Source organism: Lonchura striata, chromosome 2, assembly GCF_050655825.1.
Source record: "Lonchura striata isolate lonStrDom1 chromosome 2, ASM5065582v1, whole genome shotgun sequence".
Taxonomy (NCBI): domain Eukaryota; kingdom Metazoa; phylum Chordata; class Aves; order Passeriformes; family Estrildidae; genus Lonchura; species Lonchura striata.
The window spans coordinates 109,990,062-110,004,109 of record NC_140704.1 but is presented as its reverse complement, the minus strand read 5'-3'; positions in this window follow the sequence as shown (position 1 = coordinate 110,004,109).

Below are 14,048 nucleotides of genomic sequence, written 5' to 3'. Positions count from 1 at the left end.
CTATGATTGTTCCCACAGGTTTTAGTTTCTTGTTGTTGGAATTTTTTTTCTCCCTCCTGGGTTTGACCTTTGTCCAGTTGCTTTTTAAACAAGACTCTTGAGGGTCTCACAGCAGGTTTCAACACAGTTGTGCTTCCAGTCTGAAAGGGGACTTAGCTGGGCAGATTGGAAATCTCAGAGCTGGAAGCTTGGGCTCAAACACTGCTTGGTCACCTTACTCCACACAGAGATTTACACCTCCCGACAGACTGTACAGGGGCTGCTGCTCTCATTAACTCAAAGAGCTCATTCCTGCCCCTACCTACCAGAAGCAAGGATGGCTACAAGAAATTTAAGGCAGCATACTGAAGTAGGAATACCTTCCTTTGAGGCTTTGGGGCTTTTCATGAAAACTACGTATATGTCAGTGTGTGTGTGTGTGTGTGTGTGTGTGTGTAAAATAATATAGAAAGAAAATAAAGAAAATTGTCTTTATCACTTCCCACATCCACATGAGTCTCTTCATCACCACCAGGTTAAGCAGTCACCATCTACCAAAACTGAATACATTTACTCTGAGATGGCTAATACCATTGTAGCAGAGAAGACAAGATCCAGGACAATGTAATTTGAACTAAAGCCTCTGCAACTTTTCTGTCTTTCCAGCACAGTTTGCTTGACTGAGGACTATCCCTGCCCTTCTTTACTACAGATCACTCACACTAGGCCAGTATTATAATGAATAATGCCCTCCCTGCTGCTGACTTGACCATCTGTCTTTGCCAATCTAATAATGCACGTACTAAACACTTACACTCACCAGGTTTTCTAAGCTGCTCATCTTGGAAGGCTCATCCAGAATCTCACAACTCAAACTGTGGGAATCTCCTCTTAAACCTGTAGCCTATATTCTTAAATCTACACTAAACTGTTCTCCCTACTTTTTTTCACTCATGTATACTCTTTATAGTCACTGTCCTTCAGTTCCAGCTCCTGTTCTTTGCACCTTTCCCATTCTGTAGCTTGTGAGTGAAGCTGGTTTGGCCTCTCACAGGACAAGGGTTTCCAGCCTCCAGGTTGCTCTGCTAGTCCAATGCTGCACCTACTTTTAGCATGGTCTGTTTCTTTTTTCCCAGTTCTTCCTACAAAGGCAGCTGCCCAGAACCATACACAGCATTTCACACAAGGTCTCTCCTCAGCACCTGGCTCAGCAGTACAGCTACAATGCTCTCCTCTTCCCTGGAAAGACTTGCACTGACACTGCATCCAACTTACACTTCCTGTGACTCACTACAGCACCCTGGTTTTCACCTTCTCTGAACCCTCTGGCTCTACTTCATTGCCAAAATGTTTATTATTTCCCCCTAAATACTATGAAATCTTATCTCCTGCAGCATTAAATTTCACACCTCTTCTTCTATGTGATTATTCTGTTCTCCTTGTGGAGATGTAAATTCCACTCTTTATGTAAAATGCTTCCCAACTCCAGGTCATCAGCATACTCCTACACTGACACTTGGTGAAAATATTAATGCAACTTTGTAGCCAAATTTAATTTTATGAAACTCTGCCAAGAAAACTCCCTCAAATCTATTATATCTTTTTAACACTTATATTTGTTTTCTGTTAACCACACATTGAATTTTCAATGCCAATAGTTTGAGTCAGAGTTCAAATAAAAATCATACCAAATAATTTAACATGTGAATTTTTCTTAGCTTTGTGAGACCAAAATGGAGATGAAAAAGCTTTTTCTTATAACTCTTCCATTGGTGTTACTTGGGCTAGCTCTGCCTTTGTTAAAAAAAAAAAAAAAAAAAGAAAAAAGGAACTAGCACTCTTAATTCAAGCTCACTGTGGTAAAAATTAATATTAAAAAAATAATGAAACTTTTAGGTCTTTATGAGCTTGTCGGTTTAAAGTTCTAATTATCCATTTCCCAAAGTCTTTAATCTGCTGCAGCATCCCTTACTTGGCTAGATTCTCCTTGGATTTCATGTTGCATTAACACTCCTCTCCTGGCAGTGAGAAGACCTCAGTCCAGCAAAGTCAAACCAAGATTCTCCAAGTTTTCCACACAGCTTTTCTGGCATGTTTGGTCCACGACTGCTTCTGCCTCCCTCTTTAAAGAATCCCTTAAATACTGCCAGATGCTTGATACAATTTCTTTTGGGAAAAATGCACGTAGATGTTAATCTCACATGATATTGGGAGATTATATTTCCTCCAGGGATAAAAAATTAGAAATAATCCTGATTTTCCTCTTCTGTGCTCATATAAATCTGGTTACATGAAAAATAGAACCCCATAGGTCTTGTCTACCAAAATATTTTGTTCAATACTCATTCTGAATCAAATTTGCCCTGAATTTGGGACTCTACAGCTATGAAATGTCCATGTTTCCTTCATTCCCAAACAGGCTCATGGATTTGTAGACACCTTAGTGGAGAAATACAGCAAGAAAAATCTTATTTCCATCTCTTTGGATCAAATATTATGCTGATGACTAATATAGAAGGAAAAAAAAGCCCCAAGTGGTAGGAAAAGTCAAGAAGCTGTAGCAGCTGAAGACAAAACTCCAAGGCAGGACTTATCCAACACGACCACAAGCGATTCTGTTAAACTAATAAAGATCTGCATGAATGCCAGGCAAGGCAAAGACACACACCTTTCAATCAGCTCACTGGTACCACTCCACCTCCCTGGTAACCCATCACTCTGTCAGCCCATGTTCCAAGCTCCCAGTCCCCTATCACAGCAATGTGAGGGAGCAAGGTGCTCAGACCCTTCTCCCTTCCAGCTGGTTTTCCATGATGGCCTCATCAGCCAGGAGTGGGCCACTGAAGATGGGCACACACACTCCATGCTGCCAATTTCCATTAACAAGGATTCAGCATGCTTGCAAAGTGAGGAAAACCACGGCCACTGAATGTCAGCGAGCTCAGCATCTTTCCTTGGGGGTGCCCAGTGCCTTTGAAGATCAGGCCCTCGGGTACTCGCTACGTGAAGACATGAATAGATCTTTCTCTCTGCCCTCGCTGGAGACACTGGCAGCATTGTTAGAGCACGAGCACAACCAAGTCTAAACTGGCTGAAAATTTGGCTGGCCTTTTTGCTTCAGCGTGATCAAATGGCAGCATTGCTCACCGAGTGTGAAGGGCATGAAAGGATTAGCCGCCCTCCCCCTGCAAGCAGGTGAGCTGAAACCCTTTCCAATTCACTACACGTCAGTTTACAAGTAAAACATAAGGTATAAATACAGCTATTGTTAAGGTGAAGCAGCCATCCTGGCTGGAGAACTAGATTAGCAATTTACCCTTTGTAAAAGGATTAGCACAGCCCTATTGTTTCAGTGTTTATTTATCAATTTGCATTTTTAAAAGGGGATATCTGATGAGGGCCCACGTTCTCCATGTATCCCGGACCACACCATTTCCTTCCAACTCCCAAATGACAGAACTTACCAGAGCATTTTACAGACCAGAAATCGAGGAGAAGCCAAAATTTTGGCTCTGCTGCTGCCCATACAGCATTTTGTTGGGCCAGCAGGGATTCCTCCATCTTTCAGCTGGGAGCAACTGCTGGGTGTTGCCAGCCGTACAGATCAAACACCAGAACCGGCTTCCCACTTTTCCTCAGAGATCTGAGCTGGATGCAAAGACATTTACAGCCCATTCAGCACAGTTTCTAAGGACATGGAAACCTGTGCCAGGTTCCTCCCTCACGTGGATTGCAGGCACCAAAGCGACGAAGCACCTCTGTAGTTAGCACTGATTCCACACATTTGTGGACTTCAAAGCCCCTCAAATAATTCCTATAGTTTCCACTGGGCTCACAAAAGCCTAGTTTGTTTTTTTTTCATTGACAAGGCTAGTGAAGAAATTACTCGGTCCATTAAGCACAGAGGTTTGCATCAAATACCATTTCTTGGCATCCCAATATCTCCAATGGGTCCTCAACTTCAGCGGTGTTGGGCACTTCCAGAGTCTTCGGGAGCCTTGTAAACGAGCCTTTCCTGCTGCGAGGACTGGTTCGGTCTCCACTGCCGCAGGGACTGCTCGCTGGAGTTCAAGTTGAGGGAAGAGGTTTCACACAGAGCCCTTTGCAGCACAGAGAGGGGGAACGCTGCTCACCCAGCCAGGAGCACAGACTGGCCATTTGGCAGACAACAGCTGCTCGCTCGGATTAGGTACAAATTCCTTGGTTAGAGGGAACAGGGGTGTTTTGGAAGGTAAGTGAGAGAGCAGATTTTTTAATTAAAATGACACCAGTGCCTTTGTGCTCTGGTGCAGCCCCACACCCCAGTTTTCCACGAGACGGCGATTTAGGAAGATATTCTTTTAGACCATAAAAACAGTTTGGAAGACGAACAAGCATCCAGCTGTGCTAAATTATTTCCCTGCTCCCGCAGGACCCAGCAGCAAACTACAGCATGTATTTTATAGGCGTATGATTTATTTATATGGACTAACATACAGGTATTGATTTTGACCCATAAACCCCCTCTGTGGCTGGGGGCCTACACATCCCAAAGCCTTCTCCCAGCCCGGGCTCCACCACCACAGCTGTGCAGGAGCAGGATCCCCATTTGTGAGAGAGGGAGAAGAATCTGCAGGGTGTTCTCTGGCTTTTTGTAACTTCTTCCTCACATCCATTTCTTTTTCTTTTCCCAAACAATTCTAGTTTGTTGATCAAGCATCTCACACAGGCAATTCATTTTTCCTGGTCATGGGGGAAGTGAGGAGGGTCCAGTGGGAGCTGTTAAGATCTTAAAATACGCTCTGTGCTGCTGGCTTATTGCAGACCCTCTGATTCATGGTGGACTAGAGAGGCCATGAGTGGACTCGATTAAAGACATGAATTTAGGAATCATCAAGGAGCACGTAAGGCAAGCAACAGCTATTCTGCCATGAGGATCATGGGCAAATGCAAAATAAAGCAAATTAAATTAAATTAAATACACAGAAAAGGGAGAATGCAAGGGACAGACCCTGTCCCACAGGGCTTACAATTTACATTTAGATTAGCACAAGAAGAAGCAACATTGCAGGGAAGGTGGGTGAGGGTTACAACAACAAAACTGTGTGGCTGGCCTGCATTGTAATTAGAAAAGATGAAGTTTCTAGTTAATAAATCAGTCCTATCGACTGATTTGAGGGAGGTACACAAATACCTGTGGGATACATTCTTTGATTGGATTTAGCCACTCTGCTCTCTGGAGAAATGGTTTTAAATCATTAGCCTTTGAGGTCTGCTTTGAAGATAAATGAAACGTACCTCAAGAAGAAACAAACCTATTTCCTAAATTAATATTCACTATATGTCCCTGACTAATGCTGGTGGGCACAATAAAACAAATCATGTGATATTGTAAGCAATTGCTCCAGAATGACACATGGAGAGGATTTCTTGCTCTTTTCACTCAACTGAGAAAATCAATTGCCACATCCTCATGGACAGGGGCTGGCAATCTCCCAGTGAGTGGAGCTACTGACCTCTCCATAGGAGCTGGACTAACCAGGCTGACTGCTGGTGAGCACTCAGGAGTCCACAAGCACTGACCTACATAGAGATGCCTCAACTTGAGAACAAGTCTTCTCAACAGACCTGCAGAGGCCTCAAGTCATCTCTTAGACTGGACTAGCATGGTTGTTAGCAATAAATATCTAATCATACCTCAGCACAGCACCAGCCCACAGACATTCATCAATCAGCAGGTGCCATGGCTACGGCACAACACACCGCAGCAAAGCCATGGCCCCACTGGCACCATCGCCATCCTTTATCGGCGCCGCACGCTCTGCCTCCCTTCACGAGGCAGCAGCGTGCTCCGGGGAGGCAGTGGCACTGGCAAACATGATTGTTCATGGCTCTTCCCATAATAGGGCCCTCTCCTGCTCCTGATTTGCCACGATTCCCCTCTCAGTATGGAAGCAGAGAAGTGACTGTGGCTATTTGATACTTCTTGACACTACACCAGAGGCTGGTGATAGCAGCCTAAGATCTGTGAAGAAAACCGCTGATGCCAAGAACTGTACTGAAGTGTTGTTTTTGTTCAGTTCAGCACTAAGGTTGGATAGTAGAGGTGAACTACTATGAGACATGGCTGAAAGGACCCCTTTGCAGATACAATATTGCCTCACCCAAACAAGAATAGGAGGGAAAAGCCAATTACTCTGCACTGAGAACGCTTTCCCATTCATCTGGCTAGAAATAGGTCAGGGATCTCTTGGTACTGTTAATATTTGAATCACATCATTCTTCTGTACCAAATTATCCCCAGATTTTCAGCCTAATATTCTATTGTCATGAGCTTTCTGGATTTAAATAAGGAAACAGAAATCAATATACATTTGAAGCCAGGCAAGCTTTTGGATGACAACCATGTTCTGGCAATTTAGCATGTTAGCACGTGTGTCTGGGGTGAGACTTCAGATTCCAAAAGCACCTTTCATTGCCATGCTTCATATTTCCATTCCTCACCCTGCCAAAAGGGCTCACTGAGTGAAGGTGGTTTCCTGAACCAAGTGACTGGCTGTAATCACAACACTTTCTATCTTAGCTCCAGGAACATCAGAAGGCAAATCAATTATGATTTTTAAGTGCCCACAGTCAACTGTTTAAAGTCCAATAAAGGTTTAACAACACATATAGTTTTCATGCAAGCTTCAAAAAAATACTGTACTACTGGATGACCACAGAGTATTCCATGGTCAAGGCTAAATGGACACTACTGTACCAGGCAAATATTCTAGACAATACAGTGACTATTGTTTAAAGGCAAACAGAGTGAATTGATAAGGCAGAGGTCAACAAGTGGTTCTGATATAAAACATTTTAGAAAAAAAAGCAGACCCAGATCATGGTACAGTAACTTTTATTGCAGAGATCAGTAGGCCAGCACAGCTATTCATAAGTACTGTACATACATGAGTGCCTTATGCTTATGCCAGCCTGCACAGGGCTAAAATGGAAGCAATATAGCCAATTAGTGTTAATAGGCAAACAATCATTAGAAGTGTTAACAAGTGATGGTGGAGAGCCTCTGTTTTTCATTTTATTACTGATCTCTAGTAAGTGTTATTATCCTCATAGAATAACATTCTATTATGAAATGCACATGCACAGCATTAAAGCCTTTGATAGTCCAATGCTTGCCAGCAGCAGCAAAACTGTAAACAAAGTGAAAGAGTTATTTCTGAAATGCCAACAGCCATTGCTATTCACAAAATTTAGAGGATACAGAGAGCCAATACGCTAAAGTGTAAATAACAGGAATTTACAATGACCCGGGGATCTATGGAATCAATTGGGTACTCAGTTTCTTCCCATTTTTTAAAAGAGCCTGAACACACATGCTCAATCTCAATTGATTTGTGCCTGAACTAAGGTCTTGAGTCTGTTACATATTTTCAAATCTTTTTAGCCAATAGACTCCCCTAACATTTTCCTCTTTTATAACACAGCAAGCAGCTGCAACGAATCATGTTTCATTATGGTTTTGTATATGTTTTGTTTTAAAACAAATTTGATTTAACCAACAAAAATGCAACTGAGCAACTTCTGCTCACTGTAGAAAAAAGATTCTTCTGAAGACTGGCAGAATTGGACATGACATCAGATACAATTAAGCCAATGTATTTGGTTTAAATTTTAGCTAGGAGGACATGGATTGAGGGGGAAAAACAAAACACCTTGAAATGAAGAAGTTTACAGGACAAGAGAGACAATCTTTGCCTACTTTCTACTACTGTCCACAGACAGATGACTTGAAAATTATGGATGCATTTTATATGACTATTTATTTATTGCAACCATTTCTTCAGCTTTGACATACAACCAGAACAGTAAGTGAACAAGTCTTACATTTTCGTGTTGGCAATAAGCAGTCTCCATCCATCAGGAAAAGTCTCAATGGAAACTCAACCTACAACATCCTGTATCATAACTGAGTAACACCAAGCCCCTCCCAAGGCACCTTCAGCACCAACACAACAGAGCAGGGAAGTGCACACAAGTCACTTTACTGCCCTGCATAGGCTGCATTTAGGAAATTTTACTGAGCTATTAAATAAGCAATTATGACAATATAAGATATTAAATACAGATAGAGTTGTGTCAAGCAAGCTACTAAATTTGGGCTTTGGGCTTCCCCACAGAAATATTAGGGGTATTCAAGTAAGCATTATGCCTTTCCTTCCAACATGCACCTCTTTCTTCAGAAGACACCTAAAATTCATCGAAGAAAGGAAAGAAAAGAAAAACGTAACACAGCAAAGTCCTACTGGAGAATAGGGTTTTAATGAACACACAAAGCAACTAGGTGACACCTTTATCTGCCCTCATAAACCTTGATTGAACACACAGTGATAAGGCCTGTTTAAACTGTCATCCTCATGATGATAACACAGGCAGAGACAACTCGAGCCTTAGCAACGACCTGTGGAGTGGCCACCCTGACCACTGCTGGGCAATGTCTGTGCCATGAGCAGCCCCAGCCCTGTGCCACGCTGGGGGCACAGGGCTGGGGCTGCCGGGACAGTGTGGCCACATCTTGTCCCAGCAGCAGCTTGGAAGAAGCCACCGTGTCAGCTCATCTGGCCTTGGGCACGGCCAGCTCCTCTGGGGAGATGGAGGCTTTCAGTCATAGAGTGGCCTTTAGCACTCAGCTCTGCCAAGGGCAAGAATTGCATAGAAGTGGTTGTAAAGAATTCAAGGAAAGGGTTTTTGGGGTTCTTTTTCTGTTTTGGTGTTGGGGTTTTTTTAAACCACCATAATCTCTGAGGTGCATAACATTCAGCACTAGTCAGCATTTGGGGCCAGCATGGCTATGGAAGTTGCCAGTGACATGACTTCTATCACAAGATTGGCCTTGGCCAAGGATACTTCTAGGATACTAAATTTTGTTTTTTTTTAGTAAGTATTTCAAACCTCTAAGCATCTCCAAGAGACATCTATGCAAATTGCTAGGTTAGAAAGTCAGGATTTAATTGTTCTTCTGCAATTATTTCTAACTTAAAGAAAATACAGCATACACTTGAACTTTTATTCTTTCTCCCCAAAATCGTTCTTCCCTCACTGCAATGCTTGCAGTGACACCCACTGGCTGTGGGAGGTGGAGTTCCAGAGAACACTTACTAAAATGCTTCAGTGCACTGACAAGATCACAGACACAGAACCTCAGAGAAATGTTGCCACCCAAAAGCTGGCATTTTGTCAGTTAATTTAGTTATAACTCAGTACCTGTATTGAATACAGCTCTTTCTCATTAACAGATTTAATAAGGAAATAATGATCAACAGTTACTTGCAAAGCATAATAAAATACGTAATTCTATATAATTGCTAGTTAATTAATAACTCCCATTACTTGGGTGGTGGAAGGTATTGGTTCGTTTTATACCTATTTGCTCTGTGGTAAGAGTGAAGTAGCACTAGTACCTGGTTTCACTTTTTTTGTCAGGAAAACACTGAACTGAGCTGGTACACCAGTGTGACTGGCTGGCAGGGGACCTCATCTTAGCTACTCAGGAACTCATTATGGCTGTTGTAGGATTCCCTGCGTACACCAGCAGATTTTATTTGTACCCCCAAGCAGTAATTTCTCATTTCACACTTAAGATTAAGAGAGGAAACACAAAACTGACTCGTGTAAAGACTCACAGGAAAACCACGGAAACCAAATCTAACAAATCACAATCTAATGGCCTCAGTTAGAGGATAATTTGTTTCTTCAACTCTATTACAGAAACTTCTCTATATTATATACACATAGGCTCTTAATGTTTAAACAAAATTATCCAAGTTTAAGCTGAAACACAAACAAATCACTCCTGTTACACAAGGTATTTACCAGAAGAAAAGTCTGAGTTTTAATTTAACTACAAGATGATGGCTTGGAATGGATCAAGGGAAATTTCAAAATACTTAGAATAAAAAATTTGACATAAAAGAGGCCTACTTTTTGCCTGCTCCATGGCATAAGCCAAGAGCAAATGGCTCCTGGCTGTGAGCACACAAGATGTGTTTGCTGACTTACTCATATTAAAAATATTTTAGTCACCCTTGTGTTATTTCCCGCATGCACGGCACTAATGTTCTCTCCAGAGAGTCAGAAGCAGAACTATTACACTCATGGAAAACACATTTATACAGGACTTCCCGCAGAGTTGAAAAAAAAAAAGTTATCCAATGCCTTCCCAGCCAAACTTCCTCCTGAAGTGAAAAATCCTTCCCTTTGATAAGAAAGCTGTGTCAGACCACATTTCTGTCCCTGACAAAAGAACCGCCCTCCCTTGGCCTGCTCCAGTTTTGGCAGCTGTGCTCAGCAGAACCAAGCTGCTGTTCCCAGCCAGTCACCACACTTAGCAGAGACACCACTTTATCTTCCCTGAACAATAAAACAAAAATGAACTATGCACAAGCAAGCAGTAACTGTGGGTAACACTGCCCACAGCTCCCAGACAGGCAGTACTCTGGGTTAGAAATTCCATCAATAATGTAACACATCATTAAAAACCTCTGTCCTTCCCCCTCCCTTTTTTTTTTTCCCCTTTGCCTGTCCCCATTCAAAGCTATCTAAGGAGAAGTTCAATGCTGCATATACACAGTTTGCAGCAAAACAAGCTAGGCTTGTTAGTTTCCTGCATTCTTTCCGTATCAGGAGGAAGCAAATTAATAAACCACAGGGAAGGACACTTCTAATGCAGCATGGAAAGCTAGTGCCTTATAGATTCTCTTGTTTCTAATTCACTGCCAGCCAATCCACAGATACGCAAGCAAACTTGCTCTTGAGTTTTGGGCTACAAGTACCAAGCACCACCCAATGCTCTATATCCAGGTTCCCTAGGGTACCTACTGGTCTCATCTCAGCCTACCTATCCTTCCAGAAAAGCCAAATGTACCAACTTACAAGAAATACTACGCTATCATGGATGCAATGCATTTCCCTCATTGCTAGCTCCTATGGACACCGCACTGTGCCATGAAAATGCCTTAATCTATATCTACCCTTCAGACACTGCAGGTCACACAGCATTTAGCATTGAGCTGTGACAGAGAAGAGCTTAACCTAGGATGTGCTAAGCTCTTCTTTATCTTCCCTAGAAAAACCTGCCAGCTCCATGCCATCTCTATTAATATTCCTATGAGCAGTGCTGGCTAGCTTAGCGTTTAAATACCTGTATCTCATAAAACAACCAATCTTAGGTGAACAGGCCTGATTTTTGTAGGAAAGGGCAGACCAAATCCAGGAACTCAAGGCACAGCAATGATGCCCTCATCATCTTCCTCTTAAAATTAAATGCCACATGAAAAAAAAGGCATCTCAACATTTGATAACTGAAGATAGAAAGAAAAAGATCAGATCAAATCACCATTAAATTCCTTCCTTTGTCCAGGAAAGTTACAGAGGATAATACTAGCTCTCCTATAACCCCACAAGCATACACTCATACCCTTGGAAGGATGTTCTGAGGAGAGGCAGTATGATGGTCAGGAATAGCTGGAACAGACATATAGGATACATGTTTGATTTTGGCAAATCCGGATGTCAAGTCGCAGTTATGGCAGCATTTTTGGCTAAATGAAAATTATTGAGAGAAATGAAAAACCAGACACAGTTGCCAGCCAGTAGAGGGTGAGAACAAAACAAAACAAAAACCAAAAACCTCTATTTTGAAACACTCTTGCTAGCTAGGATTTTTTTTTTTTTTTCCCCTGAGGAGTATTTGACTACATCCTCAAAGTTGAGGAACTCTTACAAAAGCCAATGACTAACCTTTCCTGGAGTGCTCAACAACTGCTTGCCAAATCTTGGTGTCACTGCTTGATTCAGCACAGCAGATAAAGCCTAGAATTAAATGTCTGGTATCCCAACCTTGTTAATGAAGATACACTTTTCAAACCTATTTCATTTTCATGCCACTTACCAATAAAGCAATGTCAGCTCAGGATAAGTAGATGCCCAGAGGGCTTGGCCCACTCAACCCTACTTGGCTCCAACACTTTAAAAGCACTTCTGCTTGCTGCAGGGAAAGCACCTCACACAGCTCATTACTGAGCAGTTGATTTGCAGCAGCTCCTTTATGCTGCTGCCTGGGTGCAGACAGCCACCGCATACAGAATCCAAATCAAGATCACGTACTCCTTTTACATCCTCAGTGTGCGCCATGGGAAGAGAACTGTGTTAAATAAAACAGTAAATCGGCAACTTTTGCACCAGGGACTGGCTTGTAACTCCTATGTCTTCCTTCTCCATGGGTGGAATAGTTTGAATATAATTTTAAGACCTATTCCTCCAGGGAGATTTGGTGTGGAGGGACCTATACAGGGTGGTGGGACATGCAGGATATGGCAGGGTTATAGCAGGACTCAATGCATCCATGTTACAGGCTCTCCAGAGAGGGTACAGAGGAATTTAAAACTCAATTTTAGTAGAGTTTTAAATTCCTCTGTGCCACTCTTCTGTCAAATTTGCCATCTGAGTTTCTCACTTCATAAACGCCAGAAGAACTCTATCTATAACTGTATTTTAGCTTTAAGTTTCCCCATACCCTTACTCTAGCACACTTTTTATCTCAACAAAAAAGCATGGTGCTTCCAGACACTATGTCCTCTACATGAAATGGCGGGAGAATGCAGTTTCAGAGGACAACAATATGAAGACCTCGTCAGCCTTACACAGAATCATAATCACCTGACCAAAACCCAGTATCAATCTAAATTAGGTGCTTTTTGTGCCATGTGCTATAAAACAGAAAAATAGACAAAAAAACTTGAGCATGATTCTTTAAATTGTATGACTGTACCACAAACAGCTTCAGTAGGATTCTGTGTTAGGAAAAGCTACCTTGTCTGGATAGATCTGAAGTAATCTTTATTTTACAGGTCTCATCACAGAAGAAGAAAAGAGGAAGAATAATAATATTGTATTTCGAAGGCAAGAATCTATGGCCATTGGGAAAAAAATGCCATATAATTGCTATTTAGTTTCTATAGCTTACATACAGAACCTCATGCTACCTTACAACATTAGAGGTAAGGGTCATGAAATCTTAGCAATATTTACTTGGAACATGGTTTCAGATTTATTTCATTCAAAGAGATGGAACTCTTTCCCCAATTCTTTATGGAGGCAGCAAGAACTCCAAAACCAGATCCTTCTCTTTGAAAGCAAACTTACTGAACTTCCTCCAGGCAACACAAGCGCACAAGATCCTCCAGAATAGTTTCTCTCTTCTAGTTGCTTTTAAGTTTCTTTGAAAAGAAACCCTTAGGCTGCCACCAAAAACCAAATCCAGGATACAGTAAGAATGAAAATGACAAGCGGCCTATAGGACAAAAAGATGTCACCAAAGCCAATCTTGAAACATTTACTTGCTTCTGAATTTCCTCATACGGTTGAGATCAGAAGTGCCCCTATCCTTTCCTCAGGTGGTAGACAAAATCTTTATCTTATGTCACCAATAGAGAGAAACAAGGGATGTCAATAAACTAATGCGAAATTATGCCCAGACCAAATTCAGGAATTCCTCCTGGCACAGGAAATTCACAGTGGCATTAGGGACACAAGAAGAGGGCTTCACTATGCCTATGCCAACCTTAAGCATAAAAGAAAACAGGAGGACATTCAGAAGGGACATACCAAGAAGAAAGGGACACAGTTCTGCTTTCAAAAACAAAAGACAAATAAAGAATTGAAATGGAGGATTTCAGTAGTGGTGACAGAAGCACTGAGGACATGAAATGCAAACCCTGCAATAGATGTGACTGAGAGGATAACCAGAGTTGCAAACACAAAGGTAAGGAAGGCCGCTTGTTAAATTCAACACACGTAAAACCTTGTGCCTGAATGACACTGACCATCTCAAGGTTCATATTTGTGAAACATGACTTTGCTAAGGGATGGAAATTTTTGTTGGAAGGAATAGCTCTCTAGTCTGTTCAGCCTCCTGGGAGAAGATTATGAGTTACTTCAAACTTCTGGTCTTCAAGTAACTTGCATACTCAGGGAAGCCTTGAGAAGCTGGAAATTCCTTCCACAGAGCAGCCTGATAGGCTTCAAAGCAT